The 8,908-nt window shown below is 32.7% G+C and overlaps 1 protein-coding gene across 1 annotated transcript in view; it reads left to right on the forward strand.

Moving 5' to 3' along the window:
- The window catches only part of LOC106460447 (potassium voltage-gated channel protein Shaker-like), a 150,009-nt gene extending 141,181 nt beyond the window's left edge, over positions 1–8,828 (forward strand). The window contains exon 3 of the mRNA XM_013920141.2: positions 7,222–8,828. The gene's annotated coding sequence lies outside the window, so the exon portion shown is untranslated. The remainder of the gene's footprint in view (positions 1–7,221) is intronic.
- The last annotated feature ends 80 nt before the right edge of the window (positions 8,829–8,908 follow it).

An 8,908-nucleotide genomic window follows, 5' to 3' on the forward strand; every position in this document is an offset into this window, starting at 1 on the left:
AAGCAATCCTGAAAAATATTTGGGGGTGCTTAACTTTTTTCCAGGTGTATAGTTATGATGTTTTACAGTTTATTTTAAAAGCAGAGTATCGAACAATTTGAAATACAAAAAATGCCAACATTTTCTAGTTGACAAATTTGAAATTTAAAACTACAAAACACAGTAACGAAATTATTTAATTACTTTTTTAAAAGTATCTCGATCTCGTTTAATTTGATTGTTTGTTGAATTTCGTGAAAAGCTACTTGAGAGCTATCTGCGCTAGCTGTTCCAAATTTTGAAGTGATAAACGGGGGAAAAGGCAACTAGTTATCAGCACCCACCCACGTGCCCTCGCAACGGTACACAGCATAATCAAGAAAGATTTCCGTCTGGATAATCGACACAAATCATGCGTACACAAGTTGCTTCCACGACATGTCTATTCAATCTAGAGCAGTTGGAGAGAGAGAGAGAGAGAAACGGGTATTCATGCTATTTAGTACAGAGACGTGGCAGTCAAGTCGCCGAACGCAGTACATATGGATTTTTGAGCGATTGGACTGTTGAAACGAGCGCTGAAAACTTTCGTATTCCTATAACAGGATGATTGATAACGGAAAGCCAGCAAGAAGATGTGGTGGCTTTGGACATGACAACTTTACGACGGAGCCTTTTACAATAGAAACTACGCTGCAAAGTGGAGAAGTTCCAAAATACATTTAACATAATATACCCTTTCTCTGTATATAGTGTTTTCATATACGTTACACTTGTTGCGATAGGTTGAATATTTCGGCTTAAAATATACTGAGAAGAACACAAAACTGTTTTTAAGTGTAGCAAGCAGAATATAAATATTTTCCTGTAACACTGCGCGTGCGCGAACAGACACATACACACTTGCATACATATATGTGCTTCAACAAACTTTTTGATGATACATAAAATGGGTGAATATTGACAAAAAAAGACTGAACATCTACGACTTTTCTTGCCTCGATGTCCTGAAAGAGAGTAAAAAAAACAACCATTTAGAAAAACAACACATCTCACGAATCCTGAAATTTTAAGCTTGAGTAGCAAAACAGCTGCGAAAGCTAAACAATTTTCTAGCTGTTTTATAAATTAAATCTTCTAAAACAACTTAACCATGCAGCAGAAAAGCCACTAATTAAGCATGAAAATGACCGTATGCTATATTGCCACATAATCTACTCTAAAAAATGTAAAACACAGAATTTGATACTTAAAGATTAGGATCAATATATGCAAACTGCAAAAAGAAAAATATTCAGGAACGACGTTGGGAATTGTGTTCATAAAAATTCCAGGAAAGTCGATGTATTCAATTTCGCTTATTCTGTTTTAGTTTTGACAAAAATAAATATTGCCGCTGTGACCATATTGGTAAAAGACTTTGTAACGTTTAATTACTTGTGAGTCAACCAAGGGAAAAACGTTTAGAATTCGAATGAGCGCACTAAACCTGATTTGCGTTTTGGTTGCCATAAGTAGATTCCTCGTTAGGGCAGCGGTAAGTTTAGGGACTTACAACACTAAAATCCTGGGTTCGATTCCAAATGTGGCTTTGCTCTAAAAAAAAAAGCGGTAGTATATGTTCTACTCGTAATAATTTTTGTTTCAAGCCAAAAGCATCAAAAAATGTTTATGGTTAGTTTTAAGCAGAGATCAAGCTATTATTATTAATATTACGTTTTGTGACAACGACAACTATGTTGCAGTGTTTTGTGTCTAAATTTTACATGGATGTGTGAAATATTATCAGTTTATTTAGTGTGAATAACAATGCTCGTCTTATTTGTTTCTCTTTATAACAAATCAGTTTGAATAGAATTTTGTATTAAAACAAGCATTTTATACTATGTAGAGAACTTTTAGGTCAGGTGACCACATTATCTTTCTTTTCACTTATATATATCCACTCGTTTATAAAGCTAAGTTAGAGGAGAATTTTTAAAATATAATTCTGTCTTGTATACCACTCAACCATAATGGTGGACTAGTAATATTTAACTGATTTGTCAATATGATGGTTTAGCGTCGTAATAAATGAAAATCTTTAGGGTTGCCTTGCTTGAGAAATCTTTTTTGTGTTCAAAATCTCACTCAATTTGTTTGTTCAATGATAATACTCTGCGTTACTTTTGACACATGTCAGCTGGTTTATACCATACTGTCAATGAAACCTTCCAAAATAATTGTTAGACGTGTAGTGTTTTAAGACGTCAAACCTCATAACTGCTACGATTAGATCAGTATACAAAACATTGTACAGGTGTTAAGGTCCAGGTCTATACTCAGTGTATTGTCTCCGATGGGTTAACGCAACAATCCGGAGTTCGATTCCTCGCTGTGGACAGAGCGCAGATAGTCCAATGTGTAGCTTTGCGCTAAGCCTAACAAGCAAATTTATAAACTAATAAGATGATTTAATCAGAAAGTAATACACCAATCTTTAAGAAATCCATACTATACTAAAATATGTCATGAACGATTAATTTTAACACACATCATCAGTTCAAGCAAGCGTTATAACTAGGAACCGTTTTCTTTCTTTGAAATCCGCTCACAAATCCCAGTAGAAACCTTTTTTTTTTTGCGGAAGTTTATTTGAGCATCCTTTCGTATAAGGCAATCTATACAAATTACGTGCGCTGTCCCTTCATTTACGTATGTTTAGATAGAAATAAGTGCCAATGTTTTCCTGTTTTGTTAGTTTTAATCTGACCTTGAGTAGTTAATTGCCTCTTCTAATTATAATGTGTAACAATTTATGCTACATTACGTCTCTACCACTACTGTATAGTCTGTTCGAAGCATGTTTTATTTCATCTGGTTTCCAATAAAAGGCTAAGATATACGAGTATAATGGAATGGACCGCAACCGCCTTGTTTGTGAAAAAAACAATAGGCAATTGCCTTCCATTCCAGTCTACTCATCATGAATACTCTGCCTAAACAAGCTGTCAAAGAATAGATAAGATGTAGGTTCATTATTACTTGGATCTTTCGATGACTTTTTTTTGTGTGTGTCACAGTATTACCGAGATAACCATACATATATTCAACTACGAACTGCTCTTCAGCATCACCCCTTCCTCCCATACGTTAATGTCATGATTAATTATTTGTAAAATTAAAGGAAGGAGTGACTGCTAAATACTAAAATTTGTTGAATATTCCGTTAACCTTTTTTCTTCGATTTTAAGTTTCATATTTTATAATGGGCCTCAAAAAATCGTTAGCTTTTATGGTGTACAATACATTAAGAATGAAAAGGTTAAGTACAGTGTAGTGTGTCGTTCACCTGTGTTTCATAATTATGTTTTAATCCATTTTTTCTATTCGGGTTGTCTATAGAAAAAAGTTAGTGTTTCACATCTATTCCATCTCTCGTACACACGCTATTGTCTTTGAATCAATAAGTTTTTTTAATAATAATAATAAAATTGTTGTGTCAGTGTGTTCCATAACAAACTTAAGACTTTAGTATATATATAATGTTTTTTATTTATTTTAAACTGGAAATCTAGACACAGATTTAAAATTGTCGGAAACTATCGAATGAGATTCATGAAAATATGTTGAGAACGGCATTTAGTGAGAAGATCTATGATTTACGCACTGCACACAAGTAAATGGAAATAAATAAATGGTATAATATCTCGATTTTCTCTCAAAGTTCGGGCATACCTTGGAGTGGGTTTATTATTTCGTTGTGATATAAGTACAGGTAAAGTATGAGAAGAGTAGACGTAAGTAAGGTGGTGTTGGCTGAGCAGACGATCAATAAAAACCCAGGACATAACTAGGCTAGCTGATAGATATATTGTTGGGTGTTACCGTGTGCAATACAGCAATTAATCTACACCCAGAAAATTGTAGCGTTTGGCGTGTATATTGCTAGGTTTAAAAGAAAATATTGGCCCATATTTAATCATAAAAATTAAGTATATCTTAGTGGTCCATAAATGTTTTATTTTAGTGTTTTAAGTAATTGCTTCTGTTTGGTTGATTTTCATAATGGTGCTGAAGCGCTATATTTTAGGTTTTATTGTGGCTTTTATTATCATTATATATAACGAACTATCAGATTTTGATATAAATTACTTGCTACTATAGGTGCTATAAACACAAACTTGTGATACTTTTCTTTCCGATCTTGTTAGAAAATTAAAAAAATAGCTCGTGTGACTACTATGTTTAACATAAATATCTGCCAGTCATAACAATTATTTATCTCGTTTTTCAATGGAATGTTTTCAGAATATCCATGTAAAAAAAAAAGCTTAGCATGTATATCGCAACTCACTTGTAATCTTCTTCGAAAGGGGGCTGTTTGAATTTTAGATGCAGTTTTCAATGATTGTCAAGAAAATAACCTGATAATGTAGCAATTATTAATCATTATTGAAAAGTTAAACATATGAAGCTTACAGCAGTATCTTAGTACAATGGCTGAGTATTATGGGAGCAAATGTTTATTAAAACAGCAGGTAAACTTTTGCATGTTATATGATTATTACTCATTTCGATTTTGCTGAAATAAAATTCCAACTAAAGTCAAATTAAACCAACTTTTGCAGCGATATTACAGTCTTGATTCGACGTGGTATAGACCTCACAAAATGTTCGATTTTATCCCATTCGTCAACCAAGTACAAGTACATGCTGACTGTTATTCAATCGTCTAAGTGGGTCAAAAGATCCACCCATCTGCCACAAAAATGTTTCAACGCCATCTCCAAGGTCCAGGAGTTTGTTGGAGTAAGAGCAGCTCGCGTTTACTCCATTATTTCACTCTCGTCGGTAGGGAAGTAGGTTAAATGTAATTTATCAGGCGTCATTACTCGCTTTCACTCATTCAGTATCCATACTCGCTTCCACTCAGGCAGTATTTATAACTTGTGCTCTAAACTCCAGTAAAAAAAACAACAAAAATAAACGTGTTGTTAGCATTTAAGATAAGCTGTATTTTGAATTGATTGTCAGCTGCCATATGTCCCTCATATAGTACGGTCGTATAGTGTTGAAGAAATCGGTCAGTTGAGACTCGATACAACATGCTTTACATGCTAGTGTATTCGTCTTTCTTAATACCGGCCACAGTTTTCTCTTTCAACTTCTACTCTTGATAGCCTCTGAGGGCAGAAAAGTATTTGAACAGACGGTCCAATGAGTATTAGTATTGTCAGTGCTCCTGTTATGGGTACTTTATATCGTATACCATTGTTTGGCAGCCATAACATAACTAAGTCTGCTTTTATAGCGTTCAAACAATTAAATATCAATATTTTTGCAAATACACAGAATGTTCTACAAATGTGTGTGCGTGAGAGAGGGGTAATTCTAATAACGTGGGCATTCCATAATTTCGAAAGTTGATACTAATAATGCTGTCATTTATTATATGTATAATGTGTAGCTCTAACTACGTAGCTTTTAGGTCCTTTGTACAAACATCCGATGTAAAGGAGAATCCTGATACAGTTGATCTTGTCTGTTTTCTCAAGTTTCAATGGAGTAAAACAGATAGATAATTGGGCTTCTCAATATTTATTTTTTCTTTCCCAAAATCAAAAACAACAAAAGATCCATACAGGCTTCTATAAACGGGTTTTTATTTTTATCCAAGATAAATACTGTTTTATTCTGTTGTTGTTGTTGTTTGTTTATAATCCTAGACATAGAATTGTCTTGACTTACCAGATCATATATATACATATTTAAACTGCTACATTAATTAATCATTTTTATATGTGAGCAACCAAAAACCAGATACAATTTTAAGTTATTTAAAGAGTTGGTATCCATTGACCTTCAAAAATCAAGGTAAGCACAAATTTAAGAAGTTATCGTTTGTCCTCTCTTTATTTGTAAATATATATATATATTAAGTGTTTTTGACAGTATATCGTTTACTTTTTAAACTGTCAAGTAAGTTTTTCTTCTTAACAGGAATATTTCTAGAAGTTTTTTATTATTTTATATGCATAGGAAGTGCAATAAAACTTAACCATGTTTACTAGATAGATAGTTAACTAAAGTAACATGTATATATAATATTTAGAAAGTGCTATAAAACTTAACCATGTTTACTAGATAGATAGTTAACTAAAATAACATGTATATATAATATTTAGAAAGTGCTATAAAATGTAACCATGTTTACTAGATAGATAGATAACTAAAATAACATATATATATATAATATTTAGAAAGTGCTATAAAATGTAACCATGTTTACTCTTTTAGCATTTGAAACTTAAAACGTTGTATCAGTTTGAGCAAACTTAAATATAGCTTATCTGTAAACAGTCTTGCTTTGGGTTAATATTGTCTTATTAAACCTAATCCTGTTAATTAAAACATAAAACGTACGAAATTTTCCAGATTTAATAAATTAGATTAATTTCTGTCTGCCCATGACATAACTTTTCGATTTGAATGATAAATTGTGTAAATCGTGCTTTGGTATTTATAAGATATACATATCTTCATATATTAAGTCATTTTGCATTAGATTTTCGGTCCTCATCATTTTATAAAAATAAATACAATAAAGAAACACTGTCCTTAAAACAGAAACTAAGAGAAATGAATAAACTATAGGTCAATAAATGTGTAATGACAAAATTAATTAACTTGTAAATGAATCAAATTGTGATTCTACTTTTTATCTGTACTATATTTTCATATTTCTCAAAATTCGTTAGCGCTACGATTCTGAATGGATTACTTTTATATGCTGTCCTGATTTTAATATAGTTATTAGGCCTAATTAACGCGATATTTTGTGCTAAAAGTGGTTCCAAGCACTTTGGTACTAGTTATTATGTTAGACCACACATATATAAATCAACTTCCCCTAAATGCGTTTGTGCCTAGTGAATAAACTACACACACAGCTAACCAATTAAGAAATACGATATTTAATAACCATGTAGTGTACTAATATTTTTATTTATTAATTACAATGTTTTAAAATTTAACTAGGTAGCACTGTATGAACAAAACTTGTTGAAGAATTAGTTATTATTCGATATTTTAATTAGTTAGGGTTGTTACACAATTATATTCTTTATGAAAAAAAAATGCATAAGTTAAATGTGAAACAAGAATTACTTTCATACAACAAAAGAATTTAGACCTTCAACACTATAATTATTTTTATGTATTATTTTTAGCAGAGTATTGCTTCTTAACCGCAAGCATCAGCTTCTAGGTGGAAACCATATTAGTTCTATCTGAAGACGTGATAAACTTGCCAACACTGAGCCATCCATCTACCAAGTCTCAGGTCATCAAGGTGGCGCAGTGGACAGCCTGTTTCCGCTCAGCTCTTTCACTTTTCCTCGAGGGGCAATCCAGCCGTTAAGATTAGCTTTTAGAATTTTTTTTTCTGATTTTGTACGAATGCGTTTCCATATGCCAAAAAAATCACATTTTCTCTTCTTAAAACAACGATTACACCCCATGTAAATATTACAACGCAATTCAGAATTAAATTCTTTTACGTGCTGTAATTTCTTTCCTATTCTAGTTGTGGGAAGGCTTTTAAAGGTAAATTATAAAAAATTAAAATAAAAAAAAATACTTCCAGTAATTTAAGCGGGTGAAACGTATCAATGCGTGAAAGAAACACCAGTATCTTTACAAATTTTGCATGGTCTACGAATATAACGCTTGAAATGATATATTACTCTTTATCTTAAGATTTCCACTTATCCTCTTCTAGCCAGAGCAACAGATTTTGAACTGCTAGCTCTGTTGTTTATCGCCATCTTTAGAATATCCTCCGTTCTTCTGGTAAACACGGAGATGCATCTAGACTTCGTTGATTGTACACCAACTCTTAGCTCATTCGAGTGTTATGCAGTTTGAAAATTAAAACACTGGTTTTTTTTCATCTTCACTCTTCTACAATGTGTAAGATACTGCCCGCTTTTCAGATGGAAGTATATTAAAGGGACAGAACGGATCATCTGCCAAAGCCATTTTGTGGCCCTGTAAGTGCTCTTACTTCTCACAAGTTAATCAAAATAATGTGAATCTTTCATGGTTTATTCTGCTGGGCGGGGTCACAAAGATACAACTTGGAATGGAAAGTTAGTCTGCTTTGTTGTTTAGAGAACAGATAGGGCAATTTTAATAATCCCTTCATTAAAAAAAACTATTAACAAAAAAAAAAGAAAGAATGGTAGTTAATCCAGTTAAGGCATGCGACAGAGCCCAAAGTAGATATACTTATATCTATCTTTATCTATGCACATTAGAAAGAACATGGTGCTCCGAAAGCCTGGAACGTTATTGTTGTTGTTGTTAGATCATAAAATACTCATTCCAAAACTTAAAGAACAGCAAAGGGGGGAAGGTGCATCTGGCGAAAGGACATGGTTGGCGCTGTTGCTCTCATTACATGTTGGTTCTCCAGCTGACCATTGTCCTGCCTAAGTTGTTTATTTACTTATTACCTCGTACCTTTCCTTGCTATTGTATATTATGTGATATTATTATTATTATTATGATGTTGCTAAGCTGTTTCTGTACAAAGCCCACTCTTTTTTATTCTACTACAAAACAATCTTTCTATACACGTTTTAAAAATATATTTACTGTGAGTTTATAGTTATCAGATAGCAACGAAGTAATTCAGCGACCGTCCAGGTACAGTTTCCCTCCTAGCTGGTCGACAAGAGACTGGTGACCACTCTGTAACATATCGGACGAATGGAGACTGTTTCCTTACTTGCACCAAGTCAGAATTTAATTTCCTTCAGGATTGTAGATATCGCGCTCAAATAAAGCTATCTTTCATTTTACCAGATATTGTTATCTGTGGTTTTCATTCAATTTCATATTTACAATCAATACAGTTGGTCATCACATTTTATTAGGCACTTTT

This window comes from Limulus polyphemus, unplaced genomic scaffold, assembly GCF_000517525.1.
Source record: "Limulus polyphemus unplaced genomic scaffold, Limulus_polyphemus-2.1.2 Scaffold771, whole genome shotgun sequence".
NCBI lineage: Eukaryota > Metazoa > Arthropoda > Merostomata > Xiphosura > Limulidae > Limulus > Limulus polyphemus.